Here is a 26,523-nt window from a genome sequence, read left to right as displayed (position 1 = left end):
AAAAAAAAAAGACAAACATCAGTAAAATTGTTTTCTCCATCCACATTTGAATCAAATAAGAGAAAAAGAGATGACCAGATAATACCGTTCAATTCTGAATCTGAATCCGAGCAATGTCATAAGACCAAGCACGTTGATAAATCTTAATATTCAGTGACCTAGAATGACCTTTTGTTAATGCAGTGGCCTGTGAAATTGATAACAGCACGATTTAACTTTAATGTGAAATTCTGTAATTAGAAATGACTGCGAGTGAGTAGAGTAGTTGGGTATTTCGGTTGAAATTCGGTCAAGATAACAAATTATACTGACAGTACTTAGCAGTGTTTTCTCAGTGTTTTATCTCTGTGAATACAGATGCAGCTGTCCCAGAAATCACGTCATGCTTTCTGCATCAGGCTTTTTGTGGAGATTATTTAAATTTTGTTCCTTGTCTGTAATTAAAAAGGAGGTAAGAATTCTCTGGTCGGTAGTAGTTTGGCAGGGTAAACTTCTTTGTTAGTGATTAAATATTCTGTGGGAAAAAGAAAAAGTCAGCAGAGATTACATTTCAATTGCAAAAACATGAAGTTGTAGTACTTATTTTGGTCCTCTGAGCTCTACAAAGTGATATCAGGAAAATGATATCTAGACACAATTTAAAATCAATTGTTACTGTATATTATTTCCAATGTAGAGCAACTGCATTTTAGTCAGTGTTTCACTGTTTTGTGCACCTATGTGTGAAATGTGTGTGGATTTTAGGTCAGATATATCAGCGATTCACATCGCTCTTCCCCACCACCTCCTGCTGTTGTTGCCTAAACCGAACCACATGCAGGACTCAGGATGTGAACCCTGGTCTATGGTGTCAGAGTCTTGCATCTTGTATGTCCACCAGCTGGTCAGCCTCAAGAGCAAAATTTTGGAATAGAAGTTGTTGAGGCTGCCAACATGTTGTGCAAACACAAAAAGTGTTGAAGTTGAATGAATAAAACAAGCTTCAGAGAAAAATTCAAAACCTGCTCACTCTCTCACCTTCATGGCCCATCGATGTGTGAAGTGGATTGTCTGTTTCAGAAAGTTACAAAAGTTGTAAGATGCAGCCCTCCAAATTTAGACATCAGAAATGTGTGAGGGAAGGATTTTTTTTAGAAACAAGCACTCTGAAGCATACTGACACAACCCTAACTCCATCCTCGCGGTCTCATTAGGTCTTAACCCTTTGACCAACATCCCACTCTTACTCCAACTGTAATCTGGGGGTAGCACCCTGACAGTGCATCACTCTATGAACCCAACCACCTTCACCATGTAGCCTCCTCTTAATATTTGACCAACATCTGATCCTTACCTCAACCTTACCCCATAGCTTATATATAAAGATGGACATAACAAGGTTTGCATTGGAGCCAGTTTGAAGCCCAGAGTTGCAGCTTATGGTCGGCGCCAAACCTTTTCCATGTGGAGCCAGGACCTTCCAAATAAGGAGTGCGAGCTGTTGCCTTTCATGCTCTGGAAACACGCCCCGCTACCTCAGACCAAAGCTAGCACTAACGTGCACTGTAGAAAATCCTCCTTCCTGCCCAGACCGAGGTGGGCGGGACACCATCTAACAAGCCACACCTGAACTGATAAGAGGCCTGGCTCAGGCCTTGCTCAGTCTCTTCCCATTGTCTGCTGCAGCATGGTGAGCTGTGCGTATTAGCTTCCTTCTCCTGTGCATCAGATGCATTCTTCCAGTAAGTTGTGGACATTTGTTATAGTTATGGTGGTTTCTTTGTTTATAAGCCGAATGAGTGTTTTTGAGTTTGAGTTAAGACTTAAAGTATTCAAGTGCCCTTTGTGTACCGATTTATCGTTTTGATTAAGATTACTGGAGTACCTTTGTTTGCTTATTGTTTCATCTGCCTTTTTTAGCCTTTAAATCATCATCATCATCATTTCCATCAAAATCTGCCAGTCAACTATTAATTGTGAACCTGTGGACAAGACAACAAACTGTTGTACTGCTCTCGAACTTGGTCCTTATGCTTTAACTGGTGTGCCGATGCAGAGGCTCTCTACATACCCAGCTACCACAGAGAGTCAAGTTTTTACATGCACACTTTGGCTAACATTTGCCACTTTAGCCAAACCCCAATCATAGCCCTGTACCAAAGTCTAAACCCTAAAATTAATGATCAACCTTGGTGGGACTTGATTTATGATCTCAGATGGCAGGCAAGTCCCCATGGTGTGACTGTGCAGACAAATGTTTGTTCTCACAACCATATTGATACAAATACACTCACACACATAGTGTTTGTATATTACCTGGGATTTTGCCTGCAGGCAAACTCAGTATTCAACTGTCAGACGCTGAATAATTCTACTGGACAGAACTGGGGCTTGAATGTGTTGTTCAAAGACAAATCTGTTGGTCTTTTTTTTATTTCTTTTTTGAGAGAGAGAGAGAAAGATTACAGAATGATTTTGATACGCCGTCCACATTCTCTGAGCTGGTTGCTGGAAGTGAAGCATTGATCATTTGCACCCCGTGTCACAGCCTTCCTCCATGTTCCCTCACAGCAGACAGACAGACAGCAGACTTCGATCCGCAGGTTTCCCCTCACTTCCCCTCTCTGCTGCTTTTCAAATGTCACTTCCTGCTACAGCAGAAAGAAATTCAGGTGTGTGACAAAACAAATATGACCTTAAATCCCCAATCTGACATTTTACATTTTAAAGTTACATTGAACAGAAAAATGACTTTTTCATTTAACTAATTCCGAATATGAAAAATGTCAATTGCTTTTGCTCAAAGCCGCAACTTCACAGCTGGGATCATTTTGGGATGTTCTAAAAAGAAGAAGGGACACCCACACATTGTCTTCACTTGCTCAATAAAGATACATTAATATATCCAACATTTCAGTCAACCACCTTCTTCAGGTTTATGCTGATAAATGGAAATAAACATCTTTAAAGGCAGGGTTCATAGTGACTAATTATCACAAACATTTTATTAGTGGCAGTAGGCTACACCTTGTGGCTCAGACTGAACTCCTCCCACAATCCACAGGGCATCACCCGACCCCAATCAGATACAAATCTATGATATATCTAAAAAAATCACATGTGATTTTAATATTTCCATTGCATTTTTAATATTTTCCTAGATATGTCATACAGATTTGTGTGTGCAGGTGTCCCTTTTTCTTAATACTACGTGGCTACTCCACCAACCTCCACCTGTCACAAAGACTACACATCCCCTCCAACAACCCTGTTTCCTGAACTGTATTTATTTATTTATTAATTAATTTATGTTCATACTTTAAATGAACAGATACATACTGTATAACTATAGAGTATTCATTGAATAGACTCAACATTTAGGATTATAGGATCTCTAAATTCATCTGCAACATTTGTCTCTGGATGTGTTATAAAAATAGATATACACTGTTCAGTGCAGTAAAATACATGTGCAAAAGTAAGTAGAACATTTTAAAAGTACAGTATAAATTTTTAAAATCGCAAGGACACCTGACAACCCATTACACATGCCTGAACACTCCTCAGAAATAGTTTCCTGTAGGATTTAGAGGGATGAACTTTTGAAATATGCAGAACTATCTAAAGATCTAGCTTATGTGCAAACTATTTCTGTGCAGCCACTAAAACAGTTTGTGTCTATATTACATGACATCCCACTGAGTTACAAACACACATCAACATGGCAGTTTTACTTTACTTAACATTTAGATTACTTTTAGAGATGATGGCTTATTCTGTATGTTTACCGAGCCACTGCTGCTCTGCTACTTCATCTCCAGTGGCTCATCAATTTCTTGACTTTTTAAAAAAATATGGTACAGTAACACCTTATCGATCCACAAGAGGGGAATAAAAGTAAATCTTTTTAAACAGATTTTCACCTTGATTTTATGTCCTCACACATCAAAAATGTATTCAGTCTGCAGCTCTGTTTACAGCAAACAAAGTCCTCTGGTGGGGAGGTGATAATAGAAAGTGAAAAGACTAATTTATAGAAAAACAATGTTTCAGCCCCTAACATAAACCAATGTCCTCAGTTTGAGTTTGGTCGGGAATCTTTGTCGCACTCCATCTCCTTCCCCTATAATTAGTCATAATGAACCCTAACCCACAGCAGTGTTTGGCCAAATGCTAACATCAGAATGCTAATGTGGCTAACATGCTCACAGTGACAATATGGTGATGTTTAGAAGGTACAATGTTTACCATGCTCACCATCTTAGTTTACCTTGTTAGCATGTTAATTAGCACTTAACACGGCATAAGTACAGCTGGGGCTGATGGGAATGTCATTAGATTTTCAGGTATTTGGTCATAAACCAAATGTCTGTGAGCCACATCCCTCATCCCCATATCCCATACTCCTAATCTCCCAGCAGATCCTTTCATTCCACTTGAAGCCACCACAAGAGTGATTTGAAAAGTTGCAGTTTAAAAGGTTGAAACTGGTGTTTTAATTTTCCAGTTAATATTCATCTCCACAGCATCTGGCTGTGACAATTCTGTACTAGCGGCTGTTGCACTGGTTGCTGCACCGTATAGGATGTAGAATAGAGGATTCTGTTTGATGTTAACCCCTTGCTTATTACTGGTAGAGTAATAAGCAATCAGCTGTTCTACATGTGAGCAGCAGGCAGATCAGAGGAGCAGCTACTGAATGTTTGAGCGAGTACCTGTGAAACAAAGCTTCCCTTTTCATCCCTACAGTAGAGTTGAGCCTGGAGAACTGGAGTCATACAGGCACAACGGAGACATATGTTTCTGTCAGACGGTGTTAGGTTTGATTCTCGTGGAACGCAGATGCCATTAGAAATAGATGTCACAACATTCCTGGATGAATCGGTTGGGGCTGCAACAATCTGCTGACTTCCATCCATCACCGGTCTGTGGAAAACAGGGAGCAGCACAGTTACACCGCATGCCTGAGTTCATTTCTTCAGGGGTTTAGTTGGTGGTCTTGATTTTGCTTTTTCTGTTCCTTACTTTCCTGCTTGACTTCTTCCTCTAAACACTGCATTTAAGTTGTAGCAGCCTTTTTTTTAAAAAAACAAAAAACGCTTATCTTTCTGTCATTTATGAATGCAGGGTGAAGAGTGGTAGTGTTTGATTAAAGTAACATCTGAGCAGAGGATGGTGCACACTGTGAAATAATCTTACTGTACATGACTGCTGTTGCAAAAGGATAGCATGCTTACTACAATCATCCTTTCTCACCATAGGTAACAAGATTTGCTGTGCATCCAATTACGTTTTCTGTATTTACTTGGCTCTGTTACCAAGGGCAGCTCACTCTGAGCGCAACAGTAGAGTTGGCACTGATTAATTTGACGCCTCTTAAACCCCACTGAATCACCAGTGGGACAGTCATTACAAATTCATGCTGTGCAGCCAAACAGAACTTCATGGAGGTCCCAAAGATACCAAATATGTTGCTGTGCTGACTTTTAGGAAAGTGTGCACAACATGGCACAGAATGATGTGACATGACTCATTATTTATTCATTATTTCCATTTGATGGACAGTGCTACCATAAAAACATGGAGTCTTTGGTTTGAATATGTCACTCAATGTAAACATCATTAAGCTTCAATGAAGAGCAGAACAAGCTGATACAGAATATATATGTTACTGTCTGTGTAATTTTCTTTCCAACCTTAAACCCACTTAATAGGAAATAAGAGGAGAAAACTATATATTAAAGACTTGATTCAGTTTGTTTTGCAAAGTGAGAATGATGCAATTCAAACTGAGAGATTTCAAAGTGCAAGAAAATATTTTTAAAGTATTTGGATTTTTCATTGCAAGGAGACAGGTAAGGAAATGTGATAGCCAGCTGTTGCCAACAGCATGCTTGAAAAGTTTGGCATAAGGAAATGAACCAAATAGCAAAGTACAGCCTGGACTGACTGACAGACTATTTTCTTCATGCAAATTCTTAAAGGACCAGTGTGTAGGATTTAGTGGCATCTAGCGGTGAGGTTGCAGATTGCAACTAACTGAATATCCTTCCCGCCCCCTTCCATTGTGTAGGAGAACCTACGGTGGCCGTGAAACTTGCAAAAAATATGAAAGGCCCTCTCCAGAACCAGCATTTGATTTGTCCATTCTGGGCTACTGTAGAAACATGGCTGTGCAACTATGTAGCTCATACTAAGGTAACGAAAACACAAAGATTCTTATTTTCAGGTGATTATACACTAATTAAAACATACTTATGAATATTATATTCCATTACTGCTAATTCTTTTTCTACTTGATGCCACTAAAATCTACACACTGCACCTATAACTAGTAAAATCACAATTACTCACAAAGTCTCCTGGTATTAAGATCCAAAACTCTAATAAAGAAACTAGTTTTGACTCATTGGTTTGTTTGTTGGGTGTTAGGAGCAGTTTGGCCTCCTGGGGGTGCTAGCAGAGCTCAGTGTTGTTACTGTGTACATTTATGCATGTTTTCAACAAAAAAAATCATAGTGTCATGAGTCAACAGTGATACAGCACAGATTTTCCACAACACCATCTGCTTTGTCTAATTAGTAACCTCACTCTTTCTCATGGAGAAATCATCTGTGTTCCACTAAAACACAACAGGAAACCTGAGACTACATGTTATTATTTGTGAAGTGCTGAAATGCAATCTGGACATGTGTGGATAGTTGGCAGTCACTGATGTGGACCCATTTAAGACCACATAAAAGAAAAGAAACTACCATAACATACATTCATACCATGTGTTTGCAGTGTTTTCTAGGATAGAGGATTTAAAGGCTCAAATTCCTTGCAGCCTTTAACAAAACATGACCACAGTACTACTAATAATAACCCATATTACAACCAATTAAAAATCCATCCAATTTCACCAGCATTGAGTTGAATGCATCTGCCAACTGTAACTGTAGGGTGTCATCAGGTCAGTAGACTGAGAGAATGTACATTAGCAGGATGATACACAAGCCAATTAGCACTGCCAATTTAAAACATATCTAGCAAAGTATAGCTGATGATGGGAATGTCATTAGATTTGCAGGTATAAGGATTGAATGAAATGAAATTTTGACCTGATGATGGTGCTAAAAGTTGATGGACGACCAAAGTTATCACAGTTTATCCCAAGGTGGACATGAATTCTTTACTAAATTTCATGGCAATCCATCCAATGCTTGTTGAGACCTTGAACTAAAAAACACCAATGTGATCTTATTAGTTGTGAAATGTGAGCTATAGAGGAAAACTTAGAGGATCATCAAAGTGAATAGGATAAATCTTCAGGGAACCACATACATCTGTGCAAAATTTCATAGCAATCCATAAAGTACATGTTGAGATATTTCATTCGGCACCAAAATGGTTGACTGACCAACCAACATTGCTGTCGATTGAGCCTACTAAAAACTATCTAAAAGTAATGTTCTTGTAGGTGTGTTGAGCAGTTATGAGAAGTTTTAGTTACCCAAGTGCAAGATTTTTCCACAAGCACTTTTTTGTAAAGGCACCAGTGAGCTTTGCAGCCTAGTTTCCACTGGAACTGCATACATATTGGACGATACTGCAGAACAAGATTTAGAAGTGGTAGATAGTGTGTCCTGTCAGGGTGCAGACATGATGGATGTCTTTCATACCTTAGTTCTTGTTGCCTAACCATAACCAAACTATAGTTGCCATTTGCAGGCAGAGCAGGAAGAATTCACAAAAAAATGTTGGGATTGAGTGTAATCTGTGTTTTTGTGAGACCGTTCAGTATAAAGTTTCTGTCCAGCAAAGAGATTGAAGCTTTGTGCAACTTTGTGCCCTTGATGATACCTATTTTTTAAGAAATTAAAACAACCCATAATGTGTCTTTCACTTACAACAAAACGACAAACACAAACACAGAATGACTTCTGGCAGGCCATTGTCCTGCACTGGCACAGTGCTCCTACGTACTAAGGATACAGGTCACTAATGTGAGACTATACTGAACATTGTGTTTCAGCAGGGACGTTCAGAGGTCAAGAAGATTTTGAAATTCAATGGATATGGCTCCACCTTTTCTGTCAAAATTGAATCAGTGCTCCAGCCTCTTACTTTTACGTTAATTTGATGCTGAGTATAGTGCACAGACAGCTAATTCTGAAAAAAAGCTGAGTGCACTCCCCTGATTGTATCTGAAGCTGTTTGGGTCGGCGGCCTTTCCGTGATCCATAAACCAAACTGCTTGAAAGGAATCATCAGAGAAATTACAAGGGCGACTGGTGTACACACACCAGTCGAACCTTTTAATGTGGAAGTGCAAAGACGTTTTTATAGGTCAGTGTCAGACAAATTGCCAGTTTCATCCTGCAGCACAATTGTGTCTGTTCACAACAAACACTCCCCAATAAATAAAGAAAACTCAAGTTTACAGCAGAAGTGGTTGCAGGATGGAGGAAAGGACTTATTTCCCGTCAAATGTCTGCTTGTGTTAATTCACTCACATAAAAGCGCCGTAAAAGCAAAGAAGCAAACAATGACTTCATGAAAATCTCCTCTAAAGACATGACATGTTGTTCCTCCAATCTTGGCCCTTATATCTGACAGCTTGTTCAGAGAAAAGAATTTGGACTCGTTTTCATCTGCATTGCTACTGCTAGTTTCCCCATGGGAAGATGTCCGACCTTGAGTGAAAAAAACTTGCAAGAGATGTAAATGAGGAAAGCAGCTTTTTAAGTCACAAACATCCTGTCAGAGTTGTATACAATCATCTTTGTGGACTTTGTGGAGGCGTAGCGCCTCAGGTGTTTGTTGTCCTTTATAAGGATTACAGGGGAGAGTTTGAATAGGTGCATAATCCTTTCAAGTTTCTATCTGCCTCGGACCAGTGGCAGGAATAAACAATCTACTCAAGCAACACCTCTGGCATCTACAGTCCCTCATCCTGACCACGATGACGAATTCTGACTTGTCTCTGTCCAGAAAAGCATGTCCACCTCTGAACTGCTGTTCCCAGATCTTGACATTTGTCCTTTAGGTTTTTTTCTTTCTTTTTTGTTCCTACTGTGTCCAGAGTTTCTCATGTAATAAACGGAAAGGCTGGTAGTGTGTGATCTTGACATACAACCCCTGTGAGAGTGTTGAAACCGAGTGCTGTGGTTATTCATCTCCTCTGGAGCAGTGCAGCTCGTCTCAGAGGGATTAAAGGACACAGGGGAGACCTCCAGGGAACGTACCTGGTTATTAGCTCTGTGTTTGGCTGCGCTGAGGTCAGTGACCGCCACATGGCAGCAAGTGGACACAATCTGACTGTTTTTGTTTGCTTTTAATAGAATTCTGAATGGATTTGTGTTTATTTTTGTCCTGATTGTGTCACATGTAACACAGTTGCTTGTGCCTTTACTGTATGCAATCAGTGATCTGCAGCAAGAGGTCACCAGGATCGTGTTCGGCTCATGCAGTATTGATGTTCACTTCACCCAGTGCTGACCAGTGGTGGAGGAAGTATTTAGATCCTTTAAAAAACTAAAAGTTGTATATTTAAAATTACACATAAGTATAATTATACATGAATATTATCAGCAAAATGTAATTAATGCTGCACTAATCAATATTTCTATATGAGCAATGGCTCAAATTACTATATACAATATGAAAGGGGTCACTCGTAGTGACAAATTCACAGAGAGTTATCACCTAAGAGCATTTTAGCGTCTTTTAGCTAATTTTTTTGGTTTGGTTTCAGCTCTGATAATCCCCCTCTATGTTACCCACTCACGGCCACAAAGCAAACAGACAAACTTAGCAACCAGCTGGTGATAATAGTTAAGCATCAAAAGCCAGATATTTCCCTACATACACATAGCCTAGAGGTAAATGAATATTGACTGAATATTGCCACAAACACAGCTCTAAATAATTGCTAATGTTGTGCTGTGTCTGAATGCTAATGTTCTATGTAAACTGGTAACTGTTTGCTAATAGTTTTTCAACTTTATATTGTGATTATATGTCAAAGATGTGTGAGTGTTTTTTTGGCCACATGGAGGCAGTGGATTAAACTGTTACATAACACAGAATTGCCATATTATCACTTATACAGTTAATGCAGCAGTGTGTCGGCAAAAAGTTCCCTATTTACACCTCCAGCAGAGCATTCATTTCATTAGCTGAACTCCCAGCTGCTGTTGGAGAAGAGGCTGATTAGAGCAGTGAGAGTGAATCAAACAGTGAAGCTGCTGTTGTTTTTTTTTGTAAAAAAAAAAAACAAAAAAAACAATGAAAAATCCTCTGTAGAGCTGTGGAGGACACTAAAATCAGGTGATATTTCTGTGGATTCGTCACTATGAGCCTTTCACATCCCACATAGTAATTTGACCCATTGCTCATATGAATCATAAATCATTGCTCATATGAAAATATTGATTAATGCAGCTTTAGTATTAAAAGCAAAAATACTCATGCAGAAAGGCCTCTGCTATTCTATATTACATTACTGCATAATATTGTAGTAGGTCAAGGGGGAGTGAATTTTAACTTATGTATGTACTGTTGTGTTAAATTTTATGAGTTGATCATTTGTTTTGTAAGATCTTAACAACTACGACAGAGGAGTAAAAACTGCAACATATCTGTTTTAAATGTACTAGAGAATGAAGTAACAATAAATAATAAGTATTTAAATACTCAAATAAAATAAAAGTACCTTAAAATTGTAAAAAAGTACCCTCCATTACTGGTTCTGGCCTAACTTACTGTGGTCTTTCTTGATGCACTACAAGAAATTTCAGAAATTAAGTGTGAATACATCTGCAGTTTGTCATGTGACAAAGCAAAGGAGAGTCTGACGGGCAGTTCTGAATATAAACTAGGAAGTCGTGTCAATAAGTCATGGATCTTTCAGTTCTGTGGGAGTAATTATAATAATAAAATTTTAGATTTAAGTCAACGGTTTTTCAAGGCCCATACAAAAACAAAGAGAATACAGAATATCTTGGTGGGTATATATAAATTAGTGAGTGAAAATTTATTTTTTTCCAACTTATGAGGTAAGTTAACTACAAAAAACGGGATCAAGAGGTTAATTAAAGGCCAAAATCATCTTAAATTTGTAATGGCAACCTGATATTGGTCTTTATGTGAGCACATTTGTGTGTGTGAGAGAAAGAGAGAGGCAGACTCTGTTGGCAAAGCACAAACATCACCTATAGGGACATCCGCTAATTTATGATAATTGTGGACAGTGATTTTAATCCTCTCTTAATCTGTAAAAAGAATCCACAGAAAACGATCTGCCATATTTCAGTGACGACAGACGTCCCCTGACAACGCTAATCCTGTGCAAATCAAACCATTTCAGCCGTTGTTTGTTTTCAGCAGGCAGGTTTCAGCTGGAAACACGTTTTCAATCTTCCTCCTGTCATGAAAAATGGAGGAAAGGTTTTTGGAATTTTTGAGTGCAAAGCTCAAGGTTTGCTTTATCAAACTGTGAAGTGACAAAATGTAAAATGTTAAAGGGCACCGGTGATTGCAGAGACATTCACTCTCTAGTGTTAATGCGTTTTTGAAAATTCAGATGCTAAACCTCCATAACAGTTTCTCTCTAATGCAAACAGGGCCAAGGACCATGTAAGTGCATGTGTATGTATGTCAGTGTGTATAAAAAATATAAGCATTCAGCATCCTGTCCCACTTCAGCAGAAAGCATTAATGGGAGCTGACACAGCGACAGTAGCTAAACCTAACACCCTCCATTTGTCTGTCAGTGTCATTTCTGCCTCCCGAACTCTCATCCTCCCTCTTCGTTTTGGTCTTCAAAGCGGGTCACATTTCAACATGGCAGCTCTGGCAATCATCACTTAATTGTGCCCTCCGTGCAAGGCAGGGGACACTCGCACAGCTGTGACAGCCGCATCCTCCAATTAATTCCTCACTAGCAAATTATTAATTAAACCCAATTCTTCACATTGCTGTGAAAGCAAATAAATGGCAAATCATTATGATGGTAATTGCACGTTGCAGTAATGGTGAAACTGGTCATTAGCGCTCATATTTTATGTATGCATGAAACTCTGTTCCTGAGACCTTGAAGCAGTGTTAACTACAGTGAGGAACATAGCGCGATTTGGTGGCAGTGACTGGGAGGTTATGTTGGTTTCCACACAAACCCAGTTCACTGTACAGTAAGAGTGTGTGTGCTGTTGTGCTTCCGTCTCTGTGAGAACCAATTCAATTTAGGCTGAATCCAAATGTACACCTCCAGACTTGCGTTATACCAATGACGTCTTCACCTTCAAAATGTGCTTTCAGTGTAAGTGATGGAAGACAAAATGTACAGTCCTCATTTTGGATAAAAATGTATTCCAAAGTTTATCTGAATCTAAAGTGAGGTTTCAGCTGTCTAAATTAGTCAAATCAAGTGGACATCTTCCAAAGTAATAGTCTTTTTAGTGCCAAATTGCCTCTTTTTGTTAGTCTCTCTAGTTAAACAAAAAGAAGGAATTTTGTACTAAAAAGACTAACCCTGAAAGATATCCACTTGATTTGGCTAATTCATTTTAGCTTCAGATAAACTTTTAAATAATACAGTTTTGCACATAACAAAGACTGCATATTTTGAAAGGACGTTGAAAGTGAATTAGAAAGGGATCTTTAAATGGCCAGTGATTCAGTGATGTGATGAATCAAAATTCCTGACCCTATAACTCATTTTAAAGAAATTTTTGGAATGTTTTTTAATGTTACTGGAATAAACAATTCATGTGATATAAACCTCACAACATCAATAAAGTTATAGGTCAGGCACATCAAAAATAAATATAACAGTTTATAAACTGTGTGCAGGGAGTTCACTGGTTGCTTTTATTATTGTTCAAAGTCAAAGTCAAATTTATCTATAAAGCACATTTAAAAACAACAACAGTTGACCAAAGGGCTGTACAATCAAAATAGCAAAAGCCATAAAACAACACAGTAAAAAACACAAAGTACAGTTTAACGGACAAAAGGACAAAGAAAGGCAACTCTCATACTGAGTTAAAAGCCAAAGAATAAAGATGTGTTTTAAGCAAGCTGCAACCACCAGGGCTTTAAAATGACGCCAATGCGGAAGTGCCAAAAACTGCAGTTCCTTGAATGGCCACTTTAGGCTCCAAAAGGGAGTCAATCTCCACAGACCCCCATGTTAAAATGCCCAACTTTACAGCAGAAATAAACATGTTTACAGCCTGGTACAAAAAATGGTTTTGGTCTCTGTAGCTAATTTCCCCTTTCATGACAACTTTATGAGGGGTGTATTTGTTTATAACTCATCCGTTTAAATTTTATTAAGCCGTAAAGTTATGCATAATGATGAACATGGCTGCTTTGAGTGACAGGTCCGCCAGCCGCTAGGTGGCTTGTTTCAGCCATTCGGCCTGCCTCTTTGCCCATTTTTCATTGGCTGGGAGTTAGACAGAGTCACGTACTGCCAAGATGGCAGTGGCCGGAGCGGCTCACCTTGAGCTTCAAAACCGCTCTTCAGAAACCAATAGGTGACGTCATGGTAACTACATCCATATTTTCATACAGTCTATGGTTTTAAGACAGGGCTTAAAGCTGGGATACGGGACTTTTGTCTCCCCCTTCTGGCCATGAGAATAATTACAACTGACAATAATTAACAATGTCAACACGTGCTTACATCATAGGCTCCATCGTAGCCTACTCTGTCGCTGCTTTTGTGGCTGTAAAATGGTGGATAAGTTGTTTTGAGTGTCACACATCCCCAGCGAAATGATTCGTTTCACTATTGGAAATTGATCCATTCAGTCCAATAACATTTGGAAAGTGTAGAAGAGCCACGTGATTAAAATATTTTATCCCCATTCAAGTTAGCAGAGAACTAACCAGAAGTTAGCCGCTCGGCCGGCAGAAGTCTCTAGTGTGCATGTTCTGCCCATAGAGCATGGATGGATGATTGATGGGTCATAAGAAGTCCGTGAGATGTGTAACTAATGATCGCAATCTTGTCAACAAAAAAGGAGGAATTTTTCTTTAGGTCTCTTAGGAAACATCAAGACAAGCAGATTGGGGGATATTAAGAATAATGGTACTAAAAAGAACATGAGGTTTGTGACATATAATGTGAAATAATATCAGAAAAGTATTTTTCTCTTTTTAGTGCTCACAATTTTCTGATATCTGTGCCAGTTGTCTTAAAATGTCAAGACACCTGCAACTTGTCTTTTTTCCACTTGTGTTCAGCTCTCCTGCTATTATCATATATGTTGTTAAATTATTATTTATATATTATGACAACTCCAACTTTTACGTTTGCTATGAACTATGGGTAATCTTCCGAGGAAATCCCCAAGCAGGCTCTCTGGAAGTTCACAGAAAGGCCTCTTAATGTCCATTTTGGACTTCATGAATTGTGGATTTGGACCTTGACGCTCTCAGACCTCCCAAGAGTGCACCATCTACGTCAACAAGTCAGCAAGTGTTGGGAAGTCTGGACATTTGGATTCAGCCTTAGTTTACATCATGGCCTGTATATAGATATGGACGTAGCGAGGTGTGACGTCATCCAATGGTTTGCATTGGAGCTGGTTTGAAGCCCAGAGTTGCTGCTTATGGTCGGCGCCATCTTTTCCATTTGGAGCCAGGACCTTCCAAATAAGAATTGCGGTGTGTTGCCTTTCACATTCTACAAACACTCCCAATGTATGATAATCACGTAACGTTAAACTTAAAATATTGCATGACAGCATCCTGTGAGGGTCTTGTTGGTGTAACTCCACCAGCACACTTAACGGAGGGCCTGAATGTAGCGACTGATACCACCAAGACTCATTGAGAATAATTATTGACTTGATCTGATGACACTAGGGGTGAAACAGTATACAAAACTCACGGTTTGGTACGTTTTCAATACAGCATGAAAAAAAGAAAGGTAGAAAATAATATTTTGGTCCTTTATACTGAAAAATGTAAACATACAACAATAGCTCATTGGCCAAAACTGTTACTGAAACAGTCTAGTTGTGCTGCAGTGGAAAAGGAAAACAACCCTTCTGTTTCCTGCAAGGAGTCAGGACACCTGCGGGCAGCTGTTTTATGATGATTTATTGTCATTCAGAACTGGTTTGATGTGCCGTCCGAGTCCTAACAGTATATACAAACACCCGCTGGTAAGCTGTTGCTGGGTCTATCTTAGAGAAGACCTTCCCTCCACTAAGGGTTGCTAGAAGCTCCTCCAAACGAGGCAAGGGGTAGGTGTTTGTTTCAACTGCCTGACTTATTGACACTTTATAATCCCCACACAGGTGGAAAGACATGTCTCTTTTCTCCACTGGCACTATTGGTGCTGCCCATTCACTGTGCTTCACTGGAGATATAATGTTAGCTTCTTCCAGCCTCCTGAGCTCTTTCTCTACTCTCTTTCCTAGCAAATGGGAGAGGTCTGTGTTTGCAAAGTTTAGGGGGTACATCAAGTTTAACTATGATTGAGGCTTTTATGTCCTTAAGAGTCCCCAACTCCTCTCCGAACACCTCTGAGTACTTATCCAGCTCTTCACCAAGTGACCTACACATTGTTTTGTTCAGATACTTGTATCTGCTGCCAATTTAGCCCGAGTTTCTTTGGCCAATTTCTGCCACACAGTGTTGATCCATTTCCCTTAACAACTAAAAGTGGCAAGTCCTCTGTTTGACCCTCGTAGACCACCTTGACTGTGATCTGCCCCAAAATAGGAATGTAACCTCCATTTTAAACTTTAAGCTTAACTTTAGTTCTCTGCAGTGACAGATGTAGGATTTTCTTTCTGTATGTTCCTTGTGATATGATACTCCTTGCAGCTCCAGTATCTATTTCCATCTCTAATTCAACATCAGCTACAGAGAATGTTGCTTTTCTCTACAGTTCAGCATCCTCACTTGTGACAGTCAAAAATGGTGAACACCTCCACCTTCTACAGCTTCCACATATTTTGTGTGTTTCTTTTGTTGTCCTCAGCCCTGAGAATTCCTTACACTCTCTGTCTGTGTCTTGGAATGACATGCTTTTTTAATGTGCACAGTCTTGCCACAGTTATGGCATTTTGTCTCCTTGAAATGGCACTCGTTGGCATGGTGATTTTTCCCTTTGCATCTGTAGCAGTTATTGGTTCCCTGTGGCCTCACCTTGTGAATGCCTAGCTGCCCCGACGTTTTCACTCTCCATTCCTCTCATGTGTGTCTCTGTCGGCCGACTCCATGTTGAGAGCGATCTCAAAAGCTTTGGCAAAAGTGAGATAATTTTCAGAGAGCAGTGTCGTCTAGCAGGCTTCATTTCTTATTCCACTGATGAACTGATCTCGTTGTGATGAGTCTAGGTTCACACCAAACTAACAGTTAGCTGTGCATTGCTTCAACTCAGCTAAATACTGTGCCACTGACTGGTTAGCCTTTTGGCTAAAAATGGAACCTCTCCGCTACCAATAAAGGCTTTGGCTCAAAATGTCCCTCAAGAATGGTCACTATTTCATCAAATGTTTTGTCTTCTGGCTTATTGGGCTGCACTAAATTTCTCAAGAGTCCATAGGTAGCTGCACCCATTACATTTAGCAACATAGCTACTTGCTTTTCTTCTGCTATGTCGTTAGCTTCTAAGAACTGTTGCAGCTGTTCAATCTATGCCGACCACTGCTCATTTTCTGGCTTGAACTTGTCAATTCCTCTAAACAGGGCCATTGTACTCACTAGTACTGACACCGAGTGTCTATCTTTCCCCGCAAGGGCCAGTTTCTGTTGTGTATTAACGAGGCAGAGGCAGGGGTAGTGTTCATTCACTTTACAAGGCCATATTTCTCATTACAGATCAATGCACATGCACCACTTACAACCCTTGAATTTTACCGTGTTCACAGAGGTCCAAAAGCATAAGTAAACATTTTAACAATACAACCATTATGTGATCAATATACCACACTTAGCAACAAAGGCTGTGGAACGGATGGCCATCTGTGGGCATATGCAAACAATCTGATATCAGTTCGATGGGGAAGTAGAGGTAACTTTGCAAACAGAGCATTCAGAGCAGGTTGAGGCCCTGGTTTTTGACTTGAAGACGGAATTTTTTACATATTTTCACCTCAAGTTTGGGAATTTTGACCACCATTCACATGAATATCAGACATTATAACAGTATATAAATGGCAGAAAATCACGTCCCCTCTACATTCAGTTTTAAATGTTATATATGTGGGAATGTATGTGTGTTTGGTATGTTCTTCTTTCTTGTTTTTATGCTTGCCCTAAAGCACTTTGTAATTACTGGCTTTGATAAGTGCAATAAAAATAAGCTTTATTAGCATTATAATAACATTCCCCACTTTTTGCTAGAGGCCTAAATGTTTTTGAGGAATATTTTACACCTGGCCAGTTCCCTGACTTATGCAGAATACTCCTTTTTGTCAACATTTTCCATTATGTAGCTTGACAGTGAGGGCGACCACTTGCTGTTTTTGTTTCGTATTGAAAAATGTCAATGGAATTGAGAATAGTAAGCGGAAAGAGGCAGAATGTCACAGTGGGAGGTCTTATCCCAGTGGTCCAGTGAGTCAGACTGGTCGAACCAAGATGAAATGCTGAAAACCACCCTGATTAGAATCGTTTTTTTGCTACTGACCAGAACCAAGACCAGAGTTACACTAAACTGCCTGGTGAACAGAGCAGATATTCATAATTTCCATAACTTTAAATCGAGCCTCTTGTTCACCACCCAGATATATCAATCCCTGCATGAAACATCTTTGATTACTAATGTGAGTAAATGGTAGAAATCATGAATTCCCACAATGGAGCCCCTTTAAGACACAGTTGCACTTTAGATCTCTTTTTAAGATGGATACGTTTTAAGTGCTTTGAAGAAAGGGGTCCAACTGTCTCCCATCACAATCTGGCCCTTAATTGACAGCGTGTGTTAACAGGCATATGTTCTGGTCACTTTATGTTGAAAGCTCTGTCAGCAATCCATCTGTGTGTGTGTGTGTGTGTGTGTGTGTGTGATTGAGTGTCCATCTTTGCCTTTGTGCCATTCGCCATATGTGCATGCTCCATCTATGTGTTTAACAAGCGCTCCAAGGCCAATTTTGACACTTGGATTAGAGATGGGGCGGAGGGAGTGAAGGAAGGGAGAGGAGTTGGACCTGAAGACTGTGTGACCTTCCAAGGACGGGAGTGGAAATTAACGATAAGGTGGAGGGGATGGACACACTGCAGGCGGCTGGCGTCGGCCTGGTTTGCATGGTCTGCATGGTCAGGGATTTAAAGGCCTAAGGAAGGCATAAGAAGACTGGAGCCACTCAGGAGATTCTGGCCCTAAGCTGCCTGGCTCCTATCAACTCTGTAGGTTTTTATCTATTTTTAGTGGACTGCTGCATGAATCTTCTTTCCCTCATTTGCGACAGACCCCAGCGTTTTCTATTGATTTTTCTCCCCCTGCTTTACTTACCGATCCAGACTTAGTGGCACGTCCTGGGAAAATTTAAAGGGTATTTCGTCCTGATGTACACAGACGCAGCCATGCTTCAGATATCAGATGTTAATATCACAGATGAATTTCTCAGAGGAGACTCTAAATCTGATTTTTTTTTTCTTTGTTGTTCACCTCTGCTCTCCTGTTCTCTCATGGTAGCTGTCCTCAGAGGGAACAGGATACAAAAGCCCTGTGTAAATCTCCAAGTAACCATTCATTTCCTGCTGACAGATGACACAGAGTGATCCATAGTCTGTAGATTTACTTGATTTATCAAAAATACACAAAGAGCACAACCAACACTGAAAGAAGACAGAGAAAAGGCCATTTGAAATCTGCTGAATGGGTTGCTTTTGAGTGCTATTTGCATAATTGGTTGTTTCCTTCAAAATGATGAATAAACCAAAATACACGCATGAAAAACAACGAAGTTTAAAGGCAAAGCGGTGTCCACTGCCGACCGAGCACGCAGCATAATATGCATGCTTCCGCTTCTCTGCTAATGAGATTGAGATTGCAGTGTGTCAGCTTGAAGCATGATCCAAATGACACAACTCAGGAAAAAAAATCTAATTGTATTATTTGGTGCCAGCCAAGGAAATACAATAAAATATGAAGCCAGACAATGCAATAAACTTAACCTCGATCGTAAACACAGCCACAGCAAAAGAAAGATTATCTATCAAAACTGAATAATACATGAAGTTAATCCACGCCTTTGCTTTTTAATAGTAAAAAGCTAAGGGAGTGCCGAGACATTCTCTGTGAGGATCTGATGGCACAGTTTGTCTTCTCACTGCCCCGTTAGCTCTGTTTATATGACTCCGGCTTATCAATTCAAGTAAAACATGGAGATGGTTGAGACGTTTTTATGTTTCTCATGGTCTGAAACTATAAGTCGTCACTGCTGTTTCATTGCACACAGCCAGTACAACAAAGTACAATTTACCCACTTACCATGTTCAGCAGTTAAGTGCTTCCATGGCTGCAATGTTCCTCATTTAAGCACAAAGAAAAGGTGTTTCATGTCCAGCTTAAAGTGCCATTTAACTTTTTAGACCATGAATAACAAGCCAGTGTTCTTTGTTTTTCTCACATGGTAGCAGGCGGTCTACACCTTCTCTTACACAATCAAGCCCCTTTTATAATCAACTGGAGTATGGTTAGTCCAATCAAAATCATCAGTAGGATTGATTTTTCCACTGGGCTCCAGGGATAATTAGCCAATTTCAACAAGAACCTGAATTAGGTGATTGATTAGTTCAATATGGGTTTGCCCAAACTCTGACTTCAAGCACCAACACTTGACTTTGCATGAAGAAGAGAAGGAGAAATTTGAAAATGCTCTCTCTCTCTTTTTTTTAATTTCTTGGTTGCTGTGCTGATTTTTTGGAGCAGAATAATAAACTAATCTCAGGCGATGACAATGAAGAAATAGACGTCAGCATGTGAGAAAAACTCTCAGGATTTTTCTGTGAACAATAGGCCCATCAGATGAAGAATCAAAACTATCCTTTTCACCAGTTTCCTCCAAAACCCAAAAAGTGGCATGACACAAAGAATAATCATCCACAGATGTTAGAGGGCAGAGGCGCGGACATCCATCAAGCTCATTGTCACCGAGCTTCCCATTCCTCCAAAGAAACAAAACGCCCTCAAAACCGAATCATGGAACAATAGTTCCGGTTTTTCAGTGTCCCACTATAGCCTGGTCAATGCAGAGTTTCCTATCCTTTAGCCCTGACACAAAGTCTCCTTGTCCCCTGGCGAGGAAGATTGACACATCCAGCCCGGCCTCTTCCATCGCTCTCCGGTCCCTCGCCCACATGTGCTTTGTCTCGTCTGCCCTGCCTCATTGGAGCAGTCAGCTCCATTCAGGCAGGTTCACGGGGGGGCATTTAGTCATGCACTGTCAGCTCTGCTGTAGTCCTTTGCCTCTCCCTGTGAGGTGTGTCAGAGGAATGACACACACACACACACACACTCTACCCAAACTGATCCAGCTCTGACATGCATGAAACACACATACATGGTCACACTCAAAATCACATGTGAGGGCAGACCGCTGAGGAAGCACGTCAAAAAGACCGATGCAGGCGGGTCGCTTTGACACGATTGTACTATTTTTGAGAATTGCACAGTAAAAGGGGAGGAAGCGAGCAATGAGATGGAAGACTGTTTTGAAAGATACTTCTGGTAGTATGTGATTGTGTTTGTGAGCAGAGTTGGGAATTAACGAAATACACTTATTCAAGTAATCAACACCTTTATGGCACTGATACTTTACTGGACTATTTGCATTTTAAGAGACACTTGTTCTTTTCCCCCACGAGATTTAAGAAGGAAATGTAGTTTTTGCTGGACTATATGTATTTGACGGCTGTACAGGCTGCCACATATGTAAAGTAACTGTGTACATTTTTTAGATGCGTTGTTCGTTTTCACTACATAAAGGAAAATATTGTACTTGTAGCTTTTAGTTGCTACAGTAACTTGTCAGATTGAGGTTTTACAAAGCAAACATTTGATAAATTCCCACAATATGTACAGCTTTTTTGATACTAGTTGATACTATCGCTGATATAAGTTTTGATTCCACAGAAATACTTTTTTTGATATCTTACTTAAATAAATATAAAGCTTTTCCTATTAAATTATTTCCTATTAAAACTTTGCCTAAATGAAATCTAAATTTGAGGGAGGGGGGATGGTTTTCACCAAAAAAAAAAGCACTAAGGTTTGATTTTCAGCCATAGTAATATGATATACTGTTGCTGTAAACAGTTTGAAATAGCAACATGTGCTATGTCGAATGATTTGCAGGTTAATCAGTATATGATTCACAACTCTGTGAAAGCAGTCGTTCTACATAACGAGGATGTTTACTTTTAATTCTTACACTTACAGTATGTTCTGCTAAAAATGCCAAACCTTTGCTCAACTAGAAAAAACCTAGATTACCTGAAGAAAATTTACACATATACCTTTACTGTTTATACTTGAAGTATATTTTACTGCATGAGGAGAGAGAGAGTGAGAGAGAGAGCACAGAATGAGGAGTGACACAAGAGTTAACCTTGTCTTACTACTCATTGTCTATTCACGCAGCATACTGTATCTGCATATGAAATGTAATCACAGGCTTGAAGTTTTATTAAAGTAAGTGATGTAGAGGATGACTAAGACAGTAATCCCCTCTCAGCTCTGCTCACCCTGTCTAATGATAATGGTAAGAAGAATTAGTTTAAGCCCGCTATTCACACACACGCACGCACGCTCGCACGCACGCACTATCATCTATCTTGCCAAATGCAAACTGTAACTAAAATTATAGTCAAAATCCCCACACATGTTCTCACAATGGAAGCAACTGCAACACACATACAGTATACTTACACATGTACGCATAAGCACACACGTTCACATACTGCTAATTTTGCAGTGAGTGTACGCCTGTGTGACAGAGCGCTGGTGAAAAGCAATTTCCCCTCCTTGTCATTATTAGATTAGTGCTTGTATTATTTGGGAGAATAAATTGGCTGCGATTGAAATGAATGCCATCAGCCAAGCTCTAATACATATCTCTTCTGTCTATCCAAAGCTATCTTCTATCCTCAACCCTCCTTGGATAACCATGATCTGGATGACTGAGAATCCACACAGACATCTCCTCTGTCTCTTCTGTGATCATTCATTCCTGATTGTGTTCATTCCTGATTATGATATACAGACAGAGTGTGCCAGAGAGGGAGCACCACCACCGCCACCGCCACCGCCACCACCACCAGCAGACAGATGGGACGCTCACTTCGCTTCCATGATGTGTTTGCTTTAAGCTGAGCTGAGTTGATCAGCGTGGGGTGATTTGTGAGGGACCTCCGCAATGTGACACGAAATGATGACTTAATCCTAAATGGTAAGTAACTGAACTCACTAGTGATGACCACAGTGACCGCGGAGTGACCCGGCTTCTTGTTTGCTTTGCAGGAGAAAACTATTTATCGACTCTAGGCGCAGCAATCCTGCTTTTCCCTAACACCAAATTGTCTCATTTGAGAGAAATTGCGACAAAGCAGCGCAATCGAACGTCGCGAGCCACTCTTAAATCACCTGTATCCATCATTGCAAGAATGCCGAGGTCACATGGGACTCGCTGCTATGGCGCTCCATTAGCAGGTTATACAGCTTTGTAGAATGTGCACACTTCGGTTAAATGCTTCCCTTCATTTTCCCCCCTTTGATTCGACGACTGCTGAAATAAGCCCAGCCGGCGCCGGCTGATGACTTTGGCTGTGAAGGGTAATTGATTGGCGGGGATTATCCCCTCCAAGTCACCTGCTGATGGAGCTGGGGATGACAGAGGTGAAGCAATCTGCAACCAGAAAACGTTCACCTCTCCTACAGTGTGATTCAGAATGTCACCAGTGATGCAGCTGCTGACTGTTAAATATTTTTATTTTTATGTGAACAGTGGTAAAACAATGACCCAGAGTTTGACCCCCAATGATATTTGGTTTCTCTTTTTTTCAAATATAGATGAAATGGCTCAAGACCTCTCAGGTAATTTCTCTTTTTCTCCATTGCCAACTGATATAATAGTTATTCAGTCTGTACACAGTTCATGAAAGCTTTTTTATTTGCTTCTCCTCTTCCCCCCCCCAAAAAAATACTGCAGTCTTGTCCAGTGCACAGAAAATTACATGTTTTTCAGTTCTGTCTTCTTTGGAAAAAATGTAAGAGTTGTTATCATGACCAATGAAGACAACCATGGCTGAAAAGACACTTTAACTTCAGCAACATAAAATCCGAGGAAACAACAGTGATGGCAATGAAATTTTGAGGCTTTCTAGCCATTTGATGAATATATGTATGCTTCTCGAGGTTTCAAGTGTTCACCATCGCCACCCATTGGTCGAATGAAGTAGCAGATGAAGCCAATGTTGCGATGTGTAATTGGCCCAGTAGTTGGGCCAATTAAGTCCCGTTACCTATTGCGACAGATCATCTGAGTGTGTGGCACTGCTCACTGAGGGTTTTGTCTTATTGCTGATAATGTGAGATGTTTTTCAAATCTGGTTGTAATCTTCTTTATACAGTGAAATGTATATGTATAAAGGGGTAAAATACGGAGGAATCATATCTCAGCTGAACACTGACAGGACAGTGCAGGGTCAGATGAGTACTGCAAATTGCCCAAACATGGAACAAAGAATGATTTGTGGTTTTCACAAGAAAAGATGTCTGAATTAAATCTGGGCTGACCCTGATTGGAAAGTTGATGTTTTTGTTCAGACAATATTACTGTTTTGTCAGCATATGAATAACTATATTATGTAAATTGCACCTGCTTCACATTGAAACTACAAAAGTATGAAAATTTGCACGGCCAGGTTCTGTGACAGCAACTCCAAACACGCCGGTTGTATTATTATTCTCATACATACACAGTAATGTTGTGTATACATGTTGGTACAAATCATTCTTGGTTTATGGTGCTGATAGCATCCCTATGGGAACGCTGGTTTTATTTATTTATTCAACCGTTTTTATGCATAAAGATTTTATTGTTTGACTGTGTTCATTTGATGTTATTACCAGTTATGGCTCCAGGGTGGTTATGTATTGCCTGCGGTCTCTCTCTTGCTTTAATGTACTGTATGTGAGCAATACATATATTTAAAGGGCAATTAATATTGAACACCACCAAATCAGTGCTCAAAGAAATGAAGCAAAATCCACCCGGCATTCTCATAGAATTTAACAGTTTTTTTGTGATTTTCTGTCATTTTTATACTATTATAATGTTGGATGTTTGTGTTAAACATAGTCAAAGTTCGAAAACTTGAGGTGAACGTGTATAAAAATGCTCCCTGCAAGTCAAAACCCAGAGCTTTGGCCTACTCTCAACACTCCGTTTGCAAAGTTACCTTTGTTGCTGAGGTTTTAGCAAAGGTTATTCCATGGATTGTTTGCGTTGTCCAGTCACATATTTTGGATTTATATTTTGAGTAAAGGGTGGGAAGAAGAAGTGAAATCCTACTACCACTGTTTGTTTATGTAGCCGTTGGAGCTGGTGGAAATCTACCGAGGGGCATCGGGAGGGCAGACTGACAGAGACAGGACTGAACTGAGGAGCTGCATAAAGGGCCAGTATAAGATAAATAAAGAGTTTTTTTGAACTGTAAATCTTGCAAAGAGATTCTAGTAGAGCCCCAGAATAAAAATATAGACCTGGAAATGTGCATGTTACCTTCTCTTTAATTCATGCCTCAAAGTTCCAGTGTCAAGCGTAACACTGACGTCATAGTCTCACTGTTTGATTGAAAGTGATCTCTGGAAATTACATTTCTGCTGAATAGAAACTCAACAGAAATGTGTTTTGGAACAAAGATGGGACACAAAATAAAAAAAAATAACTTTGAATCTTGCCTTTTAAGAATCTTTTTACTTTTGTGTTTCATTTAGAGCTGCACTGAAACTAACCAGACTCATCCTTCCTGCAAAAAAACCCTGAGTTGCATAATAGTTTAGTCAGTAATTGTAATCTTATTTTTGTATATATTTTTTAAATCCTACCTCTCTAGAGGCTTTGCATCTTTCCTGCCTGTCCATCAGCCTGCCCGGCAACATAATTAGAGAGCTTACAGCAACAGTATCCGGCCGACGGGACTTACCACACATGAATGCTTACTCCACTGCCATTACACACTCAAAACACCACCACCAGTTCATTCTGTCCACCACTTTGGCTGCAGTGAAGTCCTCCCTCTCTCACTCTGTGTCATCTTCTTCTGTCGCTTTGAAGGAGCAATTTTTTTCCCTCCTGCTCCGCAGAGGCCTGAGGGAAGCAGCTGGACTCTGCGGGTTGCTGCCGAGGCGAGGCGGCGAAAAAACAGACAAATCAGAGAGGCCTAATTGTTTTTTAATGTGCTCGACTGCGGGGCGGGAGGGCTGGTTGAGAGACTGTGAGTGCACATGTTTGTTTATGTGTTTTTTCTCTGTGTCTGATTTGTGTGTATAAGATTGTATGCTTGTTGTGTGCAGGCGTGCTTGTAATTTAATCATCTGTGTGTGAGGTGGTGGAGGAAAGCATAGTTATATTTAATTTTGATTTCATAAAACATTACCACACACTCTCTGTGGAGCAGAGCACAATCATTGGATAATTATCATAATTTCCTGGTCTGGAAAGATGAATGAAGGTCAAACAAACATGGTGTCACCTAGTGCCCTGTTGTTCTCACTGTGATTTTAGTCTTAACCTGGAAAAAATGATTTTTCTGTCAGGCTCATTTCTTTTACCAGCAAACGTAAAACACTGTCAGAACTATTTGGATATTTTGAGTATTTCCATATGAATAATGTCAATTTGACCCTCGCAAGTGCTCACTAGTCTGCTTGCAACAATGATGAACTATAATTTAAAGCTTATTCAGCTGTCACTCTGGATAAGATTGAGATGTAAAAGCTTTTTTTTTTTTTTTTTTTTTTTTTTGGAAATAATAAGGTGCTTCTTTTTAAAGCCATTTTCCCCCGATGGCCCATTCAGGCATGCTGATTGCTACCTGTAATAGTGTCACAGAGGCAGGCAGGGGGAAATGGTACCGTTAGTCACAGGCATCACAAAAGCCCCGAAGTGTAGCCAAACTTTTGGCTTCAACAAACAAAGGATGGAAGTTGTCAAGGTTACTGAGTGCTGTTTTTCTGCCATTATAACAGGAATAATGACTGAGTTTTGGTGATTTCAGGTGGCATGTTCACAGCTGCAGTGGCTGCAGCAGGTTAACATCGGTTTTTCTGATATTTAGTTGGAGTTGGTTTCTCTGTTATCTACATCTCCTCTGCTGTGTTTGGTATTGATTTGATAAGGAAAACTCAATAAGGGATAACAGCCTCTAACTGGATTCACCTTGTCCACCACATTAAAGTGTCAAGTTCATGTACAATAACTGTAATGCTGGCTTTCTTTCTAAATACCAAGGTCAGCACGTTAACATGTTTGCCATGCAAATGCTAACATTCAAATGTAAAGCAGGTGTAATGTTTACCTGCTT

General features: G+C 39.9%; 1 long non-coding RNA gene across 2 annotated transcripts; it reads left to right on the top strand.

Annotated features, from left to right (window-relative positions):
- Window positions 1–1,547: 1,547 nt before the first annotated feature.
- Window positions 1,548–23,257, top strand: LOC122987629. Of its 2 annotated transcripts, XR_006404535.1 has the most exons (4): window positions 1,548–1,721; window positions 22,200–22,385; window positions 23,006–23,029; window positions 23,145–23,257. It is a non-coding gene; the product is annotated as an uncharacterized LOC122987629 (long non-coding RNA). The 2 variants fall into 2 exon arrangements; XR_006404536.1 differs by lacking the exons at window positions 23,006–23,029; window positions 23,145–23,257 and adding an exon at window positions 22,457–22,974.
- Window positions 23,258–26,523: the final 3,266 nt, after the last annotated feature.

This window comes from Thunnus albacares, chromosome 8, assembly GCF_914725855.1.
Source record: "Thunnus albacares chromosome 8, fThuAlb1.1, whole genome shotgun sequence".
NCBI lineage: Eukaryota > Metazoa > Chordata > Actinopteri > Scombriformes > Scombridae > Thunnus > Thunnus albacares.
Note: the sequence above shows the minus strand (reverse complement) of the source record. Positions and strands in the feature narration are given on the sequence as shown.